The sequence below is a fragment of the Symphalangus syndactylus genome, chromosome 20 (genome assembly GCF_028878055.3).
Source record: "Symphalangus syndactylus isolate Jambi chromosome 20, NHGRI_mSymSyn1-v2.1_pri, whole genome shotgun sequence".
Classification (NCBI taxonomy): Eukaryota; Metazoa; Chordata; class Mammalia; order Primates; family Hylobatidae; genus Symphalangus; species Symphalangus syndactylus.
The window spans coordinates 26159193-26177415 of NC_072442.2; the positions used below are offsets into that span (position 1 = coordinate 26159193).

Genomic DNA, 18223 nt, shown 5'->3' on the forward strand with positions numbered 1-18223 from the left:
GGAGCGCACGGGAGGCGGCGGCTGCCTTGGGAGTTCGGGGCGCGCCCGGGCCACCCCGCACGGCGCAGAAGCCCAACGCGCACGCGCGCCGCCTGCCGCCCCGCGCGTCCCCCCGCCCCGCGCCGCGTCCCCCCACCTCGGGAGAGGGCGGCTAGGCGCAGGGAGCGTGCGCGCGGCCCGCCCCGGGCGCGGGCGGAGGGAGGAGGAGGCGGTGCGCGCGGCGCCCAGCCCGCAGAAGCCGGCGGCCGCGCAGGAGGACGGATCCCCAGCAGCTACCCGCGCCGCGCTGCGCCGCGCAGGTAGGGGACCCGCAGGCCCGGGGGTGGGGGTTGTGGGGAAGGTGTTGGGGTGGGGGCAGGAGGGCGGGACTTCGCGCTTCGGGTCCCTGGGCGCAGGGGGACCCAGAGGCCCGCGCGACCCCGCCTCTGGAAACTTTGTGCCGGCGCCCCCACCTGCTCCCCGGCGGTCCTTGACTCTTCGGGGCGGCGCGGGGAGGAGAGGCCCGGGACCCTCCGCAGCGCACCCTCGCCGACCCTGGGCGTGCGCCCCCTGCCGCTCCCCCGCCGCCCCCGCGACCCTGCCCCTGTGCCCCGGAGCTCCAGCATCCTCGGCCGCGCCTCTCCTTCGTCGCCTTTCGACCCCGCTGAGGCCGCCTAGTCTCGCTGGCATCCACCCGCTCTGGAGCGCGCCGCGGCTTTTTGCATCTCCCCGCGGTTTCTGGTGCGTGGATAGAAGCAACTTGACTTTCAGCGATGCCAAGTGTCCAACTTGAGTCTTCCTCTGCGGTGGTAGATGGGTGTGCGCGGTGCTAACCTCTGTCTTTTTAGTTCTCCTAAGTACCCTTGCTCCGGAGCGAAGTTGAGTTGTTGTTTGTAAAGAGGAGGTGCGTGCTGTGGCCGCCTTAAGTGGATTGTATAACTGTATTTTATTTAGGTGGATGTTGCCAGTGGTACCAGCCAGTGTTATGGTAACTGGGCATCCCAGAGGCTAGGGAAGGAGGAGCGACTTACAAATGCAGTTTTACTATGCAGGGATTTTTTTTTTTAAACCACCTTGTACTTTCTATCCAGCAGGACCTCCGAACATTTAATGTGTGTTAACTCGTTAGCTGTTCATTATGGTTTTATAAGAGAGGGAGGTGGAGAGCGTTACCATCCCGTTTTACAGATGTGAAAACGGAGGCGAAGAGCAAACTCCGGGTATCCTTAGTAACCTTAAAGGAATAGGGACCAAGAGATTTAACCCAGAGTCTCCTGGAATTCCTAGTCCCTAAGGCCACTCAGAAGTATAATGGAATGTTGGATCGTCCTCCCTGACATTCTACAGATCACTTAAGAGTCAGAGAGGCCGAGGCCAGCCGGCAGCTCCATGCCCGAGACTCAGCTCTGCCACAAAGTTAAGTCACACTGGACAAGTCACAGTTTCTCTCCGCTCATTTCCTTCCTGCTCTCTAAAACCAGGGGAACAAAGGTGCTGTATTCTTTGCAGAGTTGTGCGTGTGTCTGGAAGCTCCACTCCCTTGAGCTGCCATTTGGTTATTGTTAGTTGTTGTGGACTCATAAAGGCCCCCAGTCTTGGTTCCCTTGAGAAATGCAGGGAGGGAGGCACCTCCACAGTGAACGCCTCTTCTTCGCCAGAGACGCCTGAGAATTCACATCAGGGACAGGCCAGGGCAGAGACCCTGACCTGGGGGAGGGACGAGGGTTGCCACGAGGAGGTAGGAAGGAGCCCTGCACAGGAGGCTTGACACATGGGCCCTATTCCTGCCTCCAGCTCTGACTCATCTTCTGACGCTTGGGGGAGGAGAGGTAGTTGCTTGGTATTTTTGGCTTTCCCCCATAAAACTGGAGACAGTTTCCTTCATTCCAAGTCGTTTTAATGTCACTGTTGAACGTGTGTGTCCTGAGTTCTCATCTGAAAGCTTTCATATCGGTTGACTGCAGGTATGAATTCTGTAATAATAATTAATAGAATGGCATAAATGTATATTCATATCATAAAAGACTAGCCAAGTATGTAAGTTCAGGAAATTCTTTAAGACTTTAACATTTTTAAAAGGTGGGCTTTAGGGAGGGCCATGTTTGATGGGTTCCTTTGCAATTGGGATTTTAAGACAAAATGGATTAAAAATGCTTTTCCCAAAATCACAAGAAATACATTAACCATTCTCTGTGACATTTAAACTTTACTAATAAGGTTAAAGCTTTCTTTTGAACCTCTTTCTCAAAAGTAACTGCCGAGTGCATCTTGATCGGTTTGTGTGTATCTTTTTAGACTTTTCTAAGCATTTTTATAAATGTCTGTTTGCACAAAGTGGTTTTTTAACCGAAATTGATTATTTTAAAGTTGACTTGTCCTGTTTATAAAGATTTGGCTTCTGTCAAGAACAAGTAACGTGTTTAAGTACAACTGTTGGTAAAGGTTTAATAATCCTGATAGACGGTGTTACTTCTCAGGGCAGGGCAAGGGGCAAATTACCCCTTTTAAACAACTTCAAAGTAGTAGAATCATTACGATCCTAGGTTTTACTCTTAGGTGCTGAATAAAACTTTCCTATTTAAAAAAAAAAATCTAGGACTACTAGCCTATTGTCTTGTCATTGCTTATAAAGAAACGTCAAAGGGAGTGGAAGGCAGGGAGAGTTGCTAAAGCAACCAAGGCCTGGGTATAAACTTACAGAGCTAACATTTAAGATGGCTTTATTATTTATGAAAGCTTCACTTCACCTAGGTGAAGACAAAGGAAAGTGTTAATGTGGGCACCCTTCAAATCAGTAATTTCAGGAAATGGATGGGTTAAAACAAAATTCATGTCAGGAGTCTGTGGATTTATATATTATACATTTACCAAGGACTTTTACCATGCTAAAGGTGCTGTGCCTGAATACAGAGGAAGAAGGCAAGTAAGGTCGGTCTCTGACCTTATGAAGCTGACAGGCAAATAGTGACATTCAGAGAGGGTTGGCCAGAAGTGTTGTCATGGTTCTGAATTCCCAGAAATCAACATTAGATTTATTGAATTGTGAATTATGTAAAAAAGTGTCTAAAACAAATGGATAATTTGATGGATTATTTTAACAAAAACATAAGTGTAACCGTCTTGCAGGTCAAGAATCTGACTCCACGCTCTCCCCCTCCCCCAGAGGTCCTAGCCAGAAACTACCCTGACTTTTATGGAAATCATTTCCTTCTTTTCTATAGTTTTTATCCCCTAAATGTAAATCCCTAATTGACATAGTTTTATTTTGCTTGTTTTTAACCTCAATGCAAACTAAAAGTAGATACTCTTGTGAATCCTTCCTTCTGGTCAGCCTCGTGTGTGTGTATGTGTACGTATGTATGTATGTGTGTGTGTGTATGTGTATACACACGCACATATATAATTTTTATTTTATTTTATTTTATTTTATTTTATTTTATTTTATTTTATTTATTTATTTTATTTTTTTTTTTTGAGACAGAGTCTCGCTCTGTCACCCAGGCTGGAGTTCAGTGGCGCAATCTCGGCTCACTGCAAGCTCCGCCTCCCAGGTTCACGCCATTCTCCTGCCTCAGCCTCTCCGAGTAGCTGGGACTACAGGCGCCCGCCACCACGCCCGGCTAATTTTTTTTTTATATTTTTAGTAGAGACGGGGTTTCACCATGGTCTCGATCTCCTGACCTCGTGATTCGCCCGCCTCGGCCTCCCAAAGTGCTGGGATTACAAGCGTGAGCCACCGCGCCCGGCCATAATTTTTAAAATTTCTGCAGCATGCTATTTTAAAAGACTTATCCATATTGTTGCCTATGCCTATAGTTGTTTTTGTTTTTTAATTTTTTTAGAGACAAGGTCTCACTATATTACCCAGGCTGGTCTTGAACTCCTGGGCTCAAGGGATCCTCCTTCCTGGGCCTCCCAAAGTGCTGGGATTACAGGTGTGAGCCACCACACCCAGCCCAGTTAGTACATTTTTGTCTTATGAACATACCACAAATTACCTGTCCACTGTTGATGGACATCTGGGTTGTTTCTGGTCTGGGGCAATTATGAACAGCCCTGAGTCAGGTGTGCATACCTTCAGCTTTACTAGTTGATACCTGGTTTCCAAAGTGGTTGTACCAATTTACATTCCTTCAGTGGTGTCAGCCTTGAGTTTGTAAGTCACTGTATATGCTGTTTAACCACAATTATGCTTGAATATTTTCTGAATGAATGAATAAAGGTCCCCAGGTAGTCTGATTTTTGGCCTGTCATGTACCAGCGTATTTTTATTTAGTTATATGGTTTGGACTAACCACCCAAACACCAGAAATGGTTTTCCCACTGTGTTTGGTTGACAAATATCTAATGGAATCCTTTCATCAATCTTTTTTTTTGGAACAGATGAGTAGTTATAGGAAATTTTAAATATGCAAAATGAAGTACTAAAAATAAGTGGCTAGTACCTAGACGTTTTTTAAGGCTCTTGAATGAATCCTGCCTCTGATGAATGCTTCCACTGTGCCCAGCCCTAAATGTGTAGGACAGTGTATTGTGCAGGAACCCAGGCCTATCCTTGTTAAAGTAGATGAGAATCCTTAAAAGGCACTGTGCACAGACCCTAACTCATACTTCTTGGCAATTCCAAAGTAACCACAGACTCTGTGCTACAGGAATCAATGACTCTTTTAAACCTTTTTTTTTTTTTTTTTTTTTTTATTTATTTTTTTTTTTTCTGAGACAGAGTCTCACTCTGTCACCCAGAGTGCAGTGGCATGATCTTGGCTCACTGCAAGCTCCGCCTCCTGGGTTCACGCCATTCTCCTGCCTCAGCCTCCCTAGTAGCTGGGACTACAGGTGCCCGCCACCATGCCCGGCTAATTTTTTGTATTTTTAGTAGAGACGGGGTTTCACCATGTTAGCCAGAATGGTCTTAATCTCCTGACCTCGTGATCCGCCCGCCTCAGCCTCTCAAAGTGCTGGGATTACAGGCGTGAGCCACCGCGCCCGGCCTTTAAATCTTTTACATGTATTTTTCTCCAAATTTTCCTTTGCCTGAGAAAGTAGTAGCTTAGAGCAGGGTTTTTGTCGTTTTCTTTGTAAGAGATGGAGTCTAGCAATGTGGCTCAGGCTGGCCTTGAACTCCTGGGCTCAAGGGATCCTCCCACCTCAGCCTCCTAAAAGCTGGGACTGCAGCATGTGCCACACCCAGCTTGAATTCCTGCTTTCTGAACAGACAGTTGCCAGGTTCACTTTGATTGCCTGTTTTTAGTTTTGCCAGCTGGATTTAAAGTGTATGTGTGAGAGAGAGTGAGAGAATGTGAGAAAGAGAAGGAGCAGGAGGGAGGGTGTGGGGAGAGATGGGCAGTTCACCTGAGGGCAGCTGTTAAATTCAGGTGTTCATTGAGTACTTACCACGTGCCTAGTATTATGTGCTGTGTTTCTGCCCTTAGAGCAGAATGTTATGCAATTCTGTAGGTTTACAAAATACCTCAGGGGAATCTTTTTTAGCTGGAGGGATGATGGAAGAACAGTAGCACAAGGACTGAGATTTGTAGATCGTTTTTATTTCTTCTCTAAAGCATCTTGGAAAATAGCTAAATCACTCTATTTTCAGTCTTTATTTACATAAGTCACAAAGACTTTTTTGCTCATTATAGTAAAGATTTTTTTTCAGATTCTCTAAAATAATCATAATTTTAGAAACCACATGCGGATAAATTAGAAGTTTTCAGGAAAAGACACCCAAAGGAGGAGGAGTAAGAAGTCGTTAGTATGGGAACCTGTTGATCTGAGTGATGGGGGAGGAGCCCTGTCGTGTTCTTTGTCACCCCATCGGCCTTCCGGCGGGCAGCTTTCACAAAGGAGCTCCATTTTCCACCTGTTGCAGGGCAGGGTCAGCCTCAGCCTGGGCGAGGAGGCCTAGGGCTGAGATCACAGCCATGCCCTTTCACGTGCAGCCCACCCAGCTCACCTGGGCATGTCCCATTCTGTTCTTGCAGCAACCTAGAGCAACCAGAGGTCCAGTTGGATCAGCTTTTCACACCCCATGCCATGTTGAAACCTCAGTGGACAAGAAGGTTCTTTTGAAGTTCATATGCAACTGCTGGGTTTACTTCTGTCTTTGCCCCAGAACAGTTTCAGCATCAATGGCCTATGGCGAGTTTTTTTGTTTTGTTTTGTTTTGTTTTGTTTTTTGACTCCTTATGTCTTTGAGTGTGTGGGTACATATGAGAAAACTCCCTAGCTAGAGCATGCTGCTTCTGTTGACTAGTAAACATTATGTGACAGAGAGTGCCTTCAAAGCACCAGCCTTCCCCACCTGCGAGAGTGACCAGGAGGTGAACTTGCTTTAAGTTTTTTTGCTTTTGTTTTTTTTGAGACGGAGTCTCGCTCCGTCACCAGGCTGGAGTGCAGTGGTGCGATCTCGGCTCACTGCAACCTCCACTTCCCAGGTTCAAGCAATTCTCCTGCCTCAGCCTCCCGAGTAGCTGGGATTACAGGCGTGTGCCACCACGCCCAGCTAATTTTTCTATTTTTAGTAGAGACGGGGTTTCACCATGTTGGTCAGGCTGGTCTCGATCTCATGACCTTGTGATCCACCTGCCTCGGACTCCCAAAGTGCTGGGATTACAGGCATGAGCCACCGCGCCCAGGCTGCTTTAAGTTTTAAGGAAGCACTTGTAAAAATAAAATCTGGAAGTACTGTCAACATACAAATTACATACAAATTTGAAGATTTATAATGAAGAATTTTGCCAATGTAGCTAAAATCTAAATCTTAGAATTAACTAAATCTTTTAAATCTTTGTGTTTCATTATAAAACACAAAATATTTATAATGATGACACACTTTGTGTCATCATTATAAATCTTTGGTGTTATTTTGGCTCCTATATAAAGAGCACTGGCAGGCTCAGGCCAGAAGTGGAGAGGGGGCTTGGACTGACAACTATGTGTTAATTTTCTTCTATTAAAAATATTTTTTACTTTTAGAAATTGAAATCATATAGAAAATTATGCTGGGCACAGTGGCTCACGCCTATAATCCCAGCACTTTGGGAGGCTGAGGCGGGTGGATCACTTGAGGTCAAGAGTTCAATCGAGACTAGCCTGACCAACATGGTGAAACCCCATCTCTCATAAAAATGTAAAAATTAGCCGGGTGTTAGGCTGGGCGCAGTGGCTCACACCTGTAATCCCAGCACTTTGGGAGGCTGAGGCAGGTGGATCATGAGGTCAGGAGTTCGAGACCAGCCTGACCAACATAGTGAAACCCCGTCTCTACTAAAGATACAAAAATTAGGCTGGGCGCAGTGGCTCACGCCTGTAATCCCAGCACTTTGGGAGGCTGAGGCGGGCGGATCACCTGAGGTCGGGAGTTCGAGACCAGCCTGACCAATATGGAGAAACCCTGTCTCTACTAAAAATACAAAATTAGCCGGGCATGGTGGTGCATGCCTGTAATCCCAGCTACTCGGGAGGCTGAGGCAGGAGAAGTGCTTGAACCCGGGAGGCAGAGGTTGCGGTGAGCTGAGACTGTGCCATTGCTCTCCAGCCTGGGCAACAAGAGTGAACTCCGTCTCAAAAAAAAAAAAAAAAAAAAAAAAAAAATTAGCCGGGCGTGGTGGTGGGCCCCTGTAATCCCAGCTGCTTCAGAGGCTGAGACAGAATTGCTTGAACCTGGGAGGCAGAGGTTCAAGTGAGCCAAGATCACAACACTGCAATCCAGCTTGGGTGAAAGAACAAGACTCCACTGCAAACAAACAAACAAAAAATTAGCCAGGTGTGGTGGCGTGCACCTGTAATCTCAGCTACTTGGGAGACTGAGGCAGGAGAATTGCTTGAACCTAGGACGCGGCAGTTGCAGTGAGCAGAGATTGTGCCACTGCACTCCAGCCTGGGCAACAGAGTTAAGACTCTGGCTCAAAAAAAAAGAAAATAAAATTATTGAAAGCAAATTAACCAACATCATAACTCACCAGTCAAAGATCATTGGTCATACTTTATCTTTTGTAATGCTTAAAAATTAAGCATTATCAAGTTAAAGCTTCCTTGGGCCATTTCTCTTCCTTTCCCACTGAGACAACCACTCCCATGAATTTGGTACATTTCCTTCCAACTCTATTTAAATATCAATTTTACTTCAACTGCATTTTTTTTTTTTTTAAAGACAGTCTCTTCCCCAGGCTGGAGTGCTGTGGCACAATCTCGGCTCACTGCAACCTCCGCCCTCCAGGTTCAAGTGATTCTCTTACCTCAGCCTCCCGAGTAGCTGGGATTACGGGCACGTGCCACCATGCCCAGCTAATTTTTGTATTTTTAATAGAGATGGGGTTTCACCATGTTGGCCAGGCTGGTCTCAAACCCCTGACCTCAAGTGATCCACCTGCCTTGGCCTCCCAGAGTGCTGGGATTACAGGCATGAGCTACCGCGCCCAGCCTTCAAACTGCATTTTTGATGAATGTCAAAAGGACATAGAGGCCGGGTGTGGTGGCTCATGCCTGTAATCCCAGCACTTTGGGAGGCCTAGGGAGGTGCATGGCTTGAGCCCAGGAGTTCGAGTCCAGCCTGGGCAACATGGCAAAACCCTGTCTCTACAAAAAACACAAAAATTAACTGGATGTGGTGGCTCATGGCTGTCGTTACAGCTACTTGGGAAGCTGAGGTGGGGGGATTGCTTGAGCTCAGGAGGTCGGGCTGTAGTAAGCCATGATTGTGCCACTGTGCTCCAGGACTCTTGCTCCAAAAAAAAAAAAAGACAAGACTAGACTAGGCATGGTGGCCCACGCCTACAATCCCAGCACTTTGGGAAGCCGAGGCCAGCCAGAGTATCACTTGAGTCCGAGAATTCAAGACCAGCCTAGACAACATAGCAAAACCCTGTCTCTACAAAAAATTAGCCAGGCGTGGTGGCGCACCCTGTAGCCCCAGCTACTCAGGAGGCAGAGGTGGGAGGATCGCTTGAGTCTTGAGTCCCAGAGGTTGAGGCCGCAGTGAGCCTAGGTTGCGCCACTGCACTCCAGCCTGGGTGACGGAGCAAGACCCTGTCTCAAAAAAAAAAAAAAAAAAGACAGAAATCTTTACTAGCCTTTATTTTGTACTGTCACATATGTTCTATGTTTAGGGCATGGAACTCTTAGAGCATTTCACATTTCTTTTTTTTTTTTTTTTTTTTTTGAGACGGAGTCTCGCTCTGTCGCCCAGGCTGGAGTGCAGTGGCGCAATCTCGGCTCACTGCAAGCTCCGCCTCCCGGGTTCACGCCATTCTCCTGCCTCAGCCTCTCCGAGTAGCTGGGACTACAGGCGCCCGCCACCACCCCCCCTGCTAATTTTTTTTATTTTTTAGTAGGGACAGGGTTTCACCGTGGTCTCGATCTCTTGACCTCGTGATCCGCCCTCCTCGGCCTCCCAAAGTGCTGGGATTACAAGCGTGAGCCACCGCGCCTGGCCGAGCATTTCACATTTCACATGATGTTTCTTTTTTTTCCTTTTTGTCACATGATGTTTCTTGTTAACAAAAATTGGAGATGTATTTAGTGTTTTACAGAGCTTCAATTACTTGGTGTAAACTTTCAGCCAAAGATGATCCAAAATGGAAATGGAGTGGAACTTGTTTTGTGTACTAGATTGTATCTCTTTTTTTTTTTTTTTTTTGAGACAGAGTCTTGCTCTGTCGCCCAGGCTGGAGTGCAGTGGCGCAGTCTCGGCTCACTGCAAGCTCTGCCTCCCGGGTTCATGCCATTCTCCTGCCTCATCCTCCCCAGTAGCTGGGACTACAGGTGCCCGCCACCAAGCCTGGCTAATTTTTTGTATTTTTAGTAGAGACAGGGTTTCACTGTGTTAGCCAGGATGGTCTCGATCTCCTGATCTCGTGATCCACCTGCCTCGGCCTCCCAAAGTGCTGGGATTACAGGCGTGAGCCACCGCGCCCGGCCTAGACTGTATCTTAAATCCAAATGACTACTGTATTATATGAAAGTAATCAGTTTTTTTTTTTTATAAAAATGGCACTTATGGAGTTTCTTATTCCATTTATCCTCCTAGATAATGATTTTTTCCACAATATCAGATTACTCTTAATAATATTTTTAGATTTCTTCTAAAAAGGTACTTGCTAGAAATATGAATTCCCAGGCCTTCACTTCCAGAAATTCTGATTAATTAGGTCTGGGGTGGGGTCTAGGAGTCTGCATTCTAACAGGCAGCCCAGGTGATTCTCGTGTAGGACTCCTTGGGACCACACTTTGAAGAATGCGTCTACTATGCTGTGATGGTTTTATAACTTACTAATTTCAACCAAGGATTGGTGTAGTAGCCCATTCTCACGCTGCTATGAAGAACTGCCTGAGACTGGGTAATTTATAAAGGAAAGAGGTTTAATTGACTCACAGTTGCACATTGCTGGGAAGGCCTCAGGAAACTTACAGTCAGTGCAGGCCGGGGAAATGCCAGACGCTTATAAAACCATCAGATCTCATGCGACTCACTCACAGTCACCAGAACAGCATGGCGAAACCGCCCCCACCTGGTCCTGCCCTTGACACATGGGGATTTATGGGGATTACAATTCAAGGTGACATTTGAGTGGGGACACAGAGCCTAACCATATCAGTTGGCAAACTTTTTTTAAAAAAATTTTTTAAATTTTTTTATTTTAAGAGTTGGAGTCTCACTGTTTGGCTCAGTCTGGAGTACAGTGGCATGATCCTGGCTCACTGTAGCCTCGAACTGCTGGGCTCAAGCAATCCTCCTGCCTTGGCCTCCCAAAGTACTGGGATTACAGGTGTGAGCCACCACACCCAACCCTCTAGAAGTGTTTTTGTTTGTTTGTTTTTTGTTTTTTGTTTTTTGAGACAGACGTTTGCTCTTTCACCCAGGCTGGAGTGAAGTGGCACAATCTCGGCTCACTGCAACCTCCGTTCCCCCGGGTTCAAGCGATTCTCCTGCCTCAGCCTCCCGAGTAGCTGGGATTATAGGCACCCACCACCACACCTGGCTACTTGTTATATTTTTAGTAGAGACAGGGTTTCACCATGTTAGCCGGGCTTGTCTCAAACTCCTGACCTCAGGTGATCCACTCACCTCGGCCTCCCAAAGTACTAGGATTACAGGCGTGAGCCACCATGCCCAGCCTAGAAATGTTTTACTCTAATTAGTAATGTAGTCTTCTAAAGGGAACTATTACATTGTCATATTGTGTTTCCAGACAGTATTTTTTCAGTTAAAGCCAAGGGAATAACTTCAGGATCCTCTGCCTTGGGACCCCTCTCGTTCAGCTGAAAACTTCATCCCTCCCTTTGCTGTAGGATGGCACAGACACCCAGTTGCCCTCACAATGCAGTCGGACTGCTCTCAGCATGGGAGCGGGCATGGCCTTCGCCAATTGCCTCCATCCCGCTGAAGCAGAAGACTCAGCTGTTTACCTCACTCTGCTCGGAAACTCAAGCGTGGTAATTATAGGTGCCTTTGATTTGTAAAGAAAAATGGGAAATTAATTTATCAATACATTATAAATGAAGTTAATTTGGTATAAAATCACTAAAAGATGTGGAATTGGACCAGGTATATGATAAGAAAGTCCTCATAGGGTGAAGGTTGAAGCTCACCACTGGAGCTTTAAGGATTTTGATATGTCTAATGAGACATCAAAGATGATCAAGGGGTGATTATTAACTGCTGAGCTCTTAGTCCTGTGAACTTTATTCTAATTTATAAATTCTGTTCTTTATCTTCCCTTAAAGTAATAATGAGCTTGTAAGGACTGAAATCTTATTTATGAAAAGACCTGCATTTTCTGAGATGTCATGGTCTTGCTTCTCAGAGGGCAGTAGTAACTTTGACAGTTTTGAGGCAAACTCATACCTACCTGGGTTTTGTTGCTGATTAATGATTTTTTTAAGCACTTTGCCTCTAGATGTTCTGACTTACATAAATAACAGTTTATCATTTAACCAAGCACATATGATTCACATTTAATTTTTACCACTTAGTCCTGGAAGATTTTAAAATGTTATTTGTATAAGCCGTTGCTCAAATTGGTTTCCAGTTATCACTAAACAAGTTTAAATACAGTTGTGGACTTTTGCGAGCTTTTTATTGAATATTTCACACCCGAAGACCATCTTGTACCACCAACAGTTTAGGATTCTTAGAGATTACTCCCCAGACTGTAGAAGTAAAGCACAGTCACATCGACCTGACCTTATGTTAACTCTTTTCTTGCTGCAGTTTCCCGCCGCCCCCTGCCCCAGCCAATGAAATGTACATTTTGGTAGACTTTGAATGGATGGATCCGTTGTGGTCCAATTGTATGATTGAGCCACAAATGGACAACTCATGGAAGGATGGTTCTGGCCCCAGTGGGGCTACTAATTTTCTATGTAGAGTCTGGGAAAGCCTCTTAACCTCCATTTACCTCTGATTCTCTGGAAACTGCAACAGCAGAATGATACTGATCTGGGAGAGGCTGAGCAGTGCTTATGTGGCTTATGTGGGACAGGTGCCGAATGTGCTGCCACAGGTCAGATGGGGCAGAATGAGGCAGACTTTCACATTGTATTAAGTTAGTTTTTAATGAGTTTAATCTTCAGTTTGCACTGTTTTTTTTTTTTTTTTTTTGAGACGGAGTCTCGCTCTGTCACCCAGGCTGGAGTGCAGTGGCGCAATCTCGGCTCACTGCAAGCTCCGCCTCCTGGGTTCACGCCATTCTCCTGCCTCAGCCTCTCCGAGTAGCTGGGACTACAGGCGCCTGCCACCACGCCCGGCTAATTTTTTTTTTTTTTTGTATTTTTAGTAGAGACAGGGTTTCACCGTGGTCTCGATCTCCTGACCTCGTGATCCGCCCGCCTTGGCCTCCCAAAGTGCTGGGATTACAAGCGTGAGCCACCGCGCCCGGCCCAGTTTGCACTTTTCAAAAACTGTGTATACAAATCACCTGGGATCTTGTTAACCTGCTGGAGCCGATTCTGTAGGTCTTGGAATAGAGCCTGCGTTCTGCATTTCTTTCAAGCCTCCAGGTGGTATTGATGCTGCTGGGGCTTGGATCACACTTGCTAAATGGTGAGGGCTGTAGAAAAGGGCTATATTCTCCATTCCAATGGAGAATAGCCCCCATTCCAAGTCTAAAACAGGAGGCCCTTTTTTTTTTAGATGGAGTTTCTCATCACCCAGGCTGGAGTACAATGGAGCCGTCTCGGCTCACTGCAACCTCCGCCTCCCGGGTTCAAGTGATTCTCTTGCCTCAACCTCCCAAGTAGCTGGGATTACAGGCGCCCACCACCACGCCTGGCTAATTTTCGTATTTTTTAGTAGAGACAGGGTTTTACCATGTTTGCCAGGCTGGTCATGAACTCCTGACCTCAGGCAGTCTGCCTGCCTCGGCCACCCAAAGTGCTGAGATTATAGGCATGAGCCACCGTGCCTGGCCAAGGGGGCTCTTGAAAGGCAAGAATGGGAGGAGAAAAAGCATGGTATACAATCTATAAAACAACTCCCCAAGAAACAACTCAGGTTTTCAGTACTGTGGGCTGTTTTTTTTTTTTTTTTTTTTTTTTTTGAGACGGAGTCTCGCTCTCTCACCCAGGCTGGAGTGCAGTGGCGCGATCTCAACTCACTGCAAGCTCCGCCTCCCGGGTTCATGCCATTCTCCTGCCTCAGCCTCTCCGAGTAGCTGGGACTACGGGCGCCCGCCACCACGCCCGGCTAATTTTTTGTATTTTTAGTAGAGACAGGGTTTCACCGTGGTCTCGATCTCCTGACCTCATGATCCGCCCGCCTCGGCCTCCCAAAGTGCTGGGATTACAAGCGTGAGCCACCGCGCCCGGCCTGTGTTTTTACTTTGCTTTAATCACCAGTTTTTTTGCACCAGTTGTTTCGTTCACTCAATGGTAGTCCATCTCTTACTGTTACTCAGTTGTTTTTATATGTGTATCTTGTGTCATTTCTGTTAGATGATAAAATCCTAGCACAGGGTTATGCCTTATGTTACCTGTATATCCCTGCTCTAGTTACTACTGCTACATAACACAGCTCTAAAACTCGTTGTAAAATAACTATTTGTTTTGTTTGCTTATCAAACAAAACTTGTTTGCAAGTCCCTGTTTTTTTTTTAAGATAGGGACTCACTCTGTTCCCCAGGCTGGAGTGCAGTGATGCAATCACAGCTCCCTGCAGCTTTGACCTCCTGGACTCATGCAGTGCTTCTGCCTCTGCCTGCCATGTAGCTGGGACCACAGGTGCACATCACCACGCCCAGCTATTTTTTTTTTTTTTTTTTTAGTAGAGAGAGAGTCTTCTCACGTTGCCTCAGTTGGTCTCGAAACTCCTGGGCTCAAGCAGTCCTTCTGCTTCGGCCTCCTAAAGTGCTGGAATTACAGGCTGGAGCCACTGCCCCTGGCCTAAAATGACTGTTTGTATTGTACTCACAGATTCCTGTAGGTCAGGAATTTGGACCTCACTAGTAGGGGCAACTTGCTTTTGCTTCACAATATCTGAGGCCTTAGGAGATTCAAAGCCTGGGGGTGACTTGATGGCTGGGAGCTATAATCATAATAAAGTATCTGTACTTACATATCTAGTGGTTGAGCTTGGGTATCAGCTGGGACTCAGTTGGCATGTTAGCTAAACACCCATGTCCTCTCCGTGTGGTAGCTCTGTTGGGCTAGTTTGGGCTTCCTCACAGCATGGCAGCTGGGTTCCAAGGGCAAGTCCTAAGAGAACAAGGTAGCAGTGTGTGGCATGTTTGTGCTCTGGCCTCAGAAGCATCATTTCGACTGTATTTTTTTGTTTATTTGTTGCTTTAAAGACTGCGTCGTTTTGTTGCTTAGGTTAGAGTGCAGTGGTGCCACCATAGCCCCCTACAACCTTGAACTCCTGAGCCCAAGCGGTCATCCTGCCGCAGCCTCCCAAAGTGCTGGGATTACAAGCATGAGCCCCATTCCCAGCCGTTAGTGTATTCTTTTGGTTGAGGCCATCACAAAGGTTTCTCAGGGTTCAAATGAGGGGACATCAGCCCCACTGTTGGATGGGAGGAGTGTCAAGATTACACTGTTTAAGGGCTGGCCACAGTGGCTGACGCCTGTAATCCCAGCACTCTGGGAGGCTGAGGTAGGCAGATTGCTTGAGCCCAGGAGTTTGAGACCGGCATGGACAACATGGGGAAACCCTGTCTCTATAAAAAATACAAACATCAGCTGGCCATGGTGGCGCACATCTGTGGTTCCAGCAACATGAGGAGGCTGAGGTGGGAGAATCACTTGAACCTGGGAGGTGGAAGTGGCAGTGAGCCAAAATCATACCACTGCACTCCAGCCTGGGCTACAGAGGGAGACCCTGTGTCAAAAACAAAACAATAAAAAACAAGGTTACATTGTAAGAATGTCATGTGAGATGGGAGATGCTGTGGCCATCTCTGGGGAATACATTCTGCAGCAGTCGCAACAACACTCAGCAGGGTGTTCACCGCATTGCATAAACTCAGTGAAAGACTGTTGTGTAAATGAGTGGTAGGTAATTTAAGCACCAAGGTGGGTGAGGACCAAATACAAGAATTCACTTCCAGATGTGAACAGATTACCCCCGTGGTACCGAGATAAATGCAGACCATCCACCTTTTATAGCTATTGATGGTCTCTTCTTGCTATCTCTACTCTTTCTGTTTCCAACATGGAGAATCTATGAATTGATCACGTGGAACTGAACTTCTTCAAATCTTTGCATTTGTGTCACGATGTTGGCATGGTTTTTCCTGCTTATCTAGTGTATTGCCTCTCTCCTTCTTGGGCTGTGGCATATCCCAGCAGCTGGCTAGTATCTTACAGTGATCGGGCTGGGCGTGGTGGCCCATGCCTGTAATCCCAGCACTTTGGGAGGCCAAGGCGGGCAGATCACCTGAGGTCAGGAGTTTGAGACCAGCCTGGCCAACATGTTGAAACCCCCTGTCTCTACTAAAAATACAAAAATTAGCCAGGTGTGGTGGTGTATGCCTGTAATCCCAGCTACTTGGGAGGCTGAGGCAGGAGAATCACTTGAACCCGGGAGGTGGAGGTTGCAGTGAGCCAAGATCGCATCACTGCACTCCAGCCTGAGTGACAGAGCAAGACACCATCTCAAACAAAAACAAAAACCAATGATCGGCTTCTCTTAGCCTCAGCAAATGCAGTGTGAACAGGCACTGGTCCATCTGCGGACATCGAGATGGCTGGCCTGGTCACACCTACATAGGCAGCTGCTCTGTGACTGTGTGTCACACTGAGGGACAATCTGTGGCTGAACCGGAGTGTGACTCTCAGTCTTTGGCTTTATGTATCTTATGTGTATTTATCCTCCTCATATCCTCCTCATGTGTACATATCCTCATGTATTTATCCTATCATATCAGTTAATTAATACAGTGAGAAAAGCAAAAACGATCCCTCCTCCAAAGTAAGTAGAAGATGTTGAGATGTTTTACCACAATTGCTAAAGCTTTCCAGGTGACAGAACAATTTGTGAATATCTTTTACTTCATTTTACTTTAATATGTATATATAAGACAGGGTCACCCTGGCTGGAGTGCAGTGGCACAATCATGGCTCACTGCAGCCTCGACTTCCCAGACTCAAGTGACCTCCTCATCTCGGCCTCCTGAGTAGCTGGGATTATAGGCGCGTGACACCATGCCCGGCTAATTTTTAAAATTTTTTTTGTAGAGACAGGGTCTCATGTTGCCCCGGCTGGTCTTAAACTCTTGGGTTTAAGGAGTCCTCCTGTCGCAGCCTCCCAAAATGCTGTGATTACAGTTGTGAGCCACTGTGCCTGGCTGAAATTTTACTTTTTTATTTTAATTTTTTGCGACAGAGTCTCGCTCTGTTAACCAGGCTGGAGTGCAGTGGCATGATCTTGGCTCACTGCAGCCTCCGCCTCCCGGGTTCAAGCGATTCTAGTGCCTCAGCCTCCCAGGTAGCTGGGATTCCAGGTGCACACCACTATGCCTGGCTGATTTTTGTATTTTTAGTAGAGACAGGGTTTCACCATGTTGGCTTAGCTGTTTTTTGAAGTTTTTTGGTAGAAATGGGGTTTCGCCATGTTGCCCAGGCTGTCCCCAACTCCTGAGCTAAAGTGATACAACCACCTTGGCCTCCCAAAGTGCTAGGATTATCATTTTCGTTACTAAATCAGAAATGTGGGCCGGACCTGGTGGCTCACCCCTGTAATCCCAGGACCTCTTGAGCCTGGGAGAGCAAGGCTATAGTGGCCTCAGATTGTGCCACTGTACTCTAGCCTGGGCAACAGAGAGAGACTCGGTCTCAAAACAAAAAGGACTAGACAGACATTTACTTTATTAGAAGGAGAAAATGTGATTACATAAGCTTTTTGAATATAAAAAGGTAACAGTGTAGGCCTCTCCAGTATATACTCTGGCCCTCTGAAATTCCTAAAACTGAAAGTATTTTAGTGAGAGCATTTTACACAGTCATCTGAAGTACTGTTGTGGCCATTTTCTGCTGTTGACTGAACATGAAAAGCCGTAGATAGAATTTCAGTTAACTGCTGATTCTGGTGGTTATCATTTTTTTTTTTTTGAAGAAAAGTAACCTCCATGGCATTAGGATGGATGCTGTCTCTGATTAGGCCATGACCCCATGTAGCAATTCTGAGTGTCAGGTACCACTGCTCCAGGTACAGATGCCAGTGCTGACCACAAGGCTACAAGGCTGATGCCCGCATCCCAGGAGCTCCGCGGTGCAGGGAGCAATCAGGTGTTATTAATATTAGTGTATGCATTACTGAGATCAGAGGCCCGCTGGGAAGACACTAATCTTGTATTTTGTTCAGCACTTAGTATTCGATGCTTATTATCCAAAAGGACCAGCATCGTCTCTGAGAAGATGTTGCTTATAGCAGGTTAAGAACAAACCAGGCCGGGCGCAGTGGTTCAAGCCTGTAATCCCAGCACTTTGGGAGGCTGAGGCAGGTGGATCACCTGAGGTCCGGAGTTCAAGACCAGTCTGAGCAACATGGCAAAACTCTGTTTCTACTAAAAAATACAGCAAATTAGCTGGGCGTGGTGGCATGCACCTGTAATCCCAGCTACTCGGGAGGCTGAGGCAGGAGGATCATTTGAACCCAGGAGGTGGAGGTTGCAGTGAGCCGAGATCGCGCCATTGCACTCTAGTCTCGGTGACAGAGTGAGACTCCATCTCCTCCCCTGCCCCCGTCCCCCTGCAAAAACAAAAGCAAAAACAAAAACCCCAAAAAACCCTGGGGTTGGTTTAGAACAGC

The 18223-nt window shown here is 46.7% G+C and overlaps 1 long non-coding RNA gene across 1 annotated transcript; it reads right to left on the reverse strand.

The window, feature by feature from the left end:
- Positions 1-5504: 5504 nt before the first annotated feature.
- LOC134735220 (uncharacterized) lies at positions 5505-14982 on the reverse strand. Its single transcript, XR_010118071.1, has 2 exons — positions 14531-14982; positions 5505-5964 (listed from the first exon to the last, which is right to left on the reverse strand). It is a non-coding gene; the product is annotated as an uncharacterized lncRNA (long non-coding RNA).
- Positions 14983-18223: the final 3241 nt, after the last annotated feature.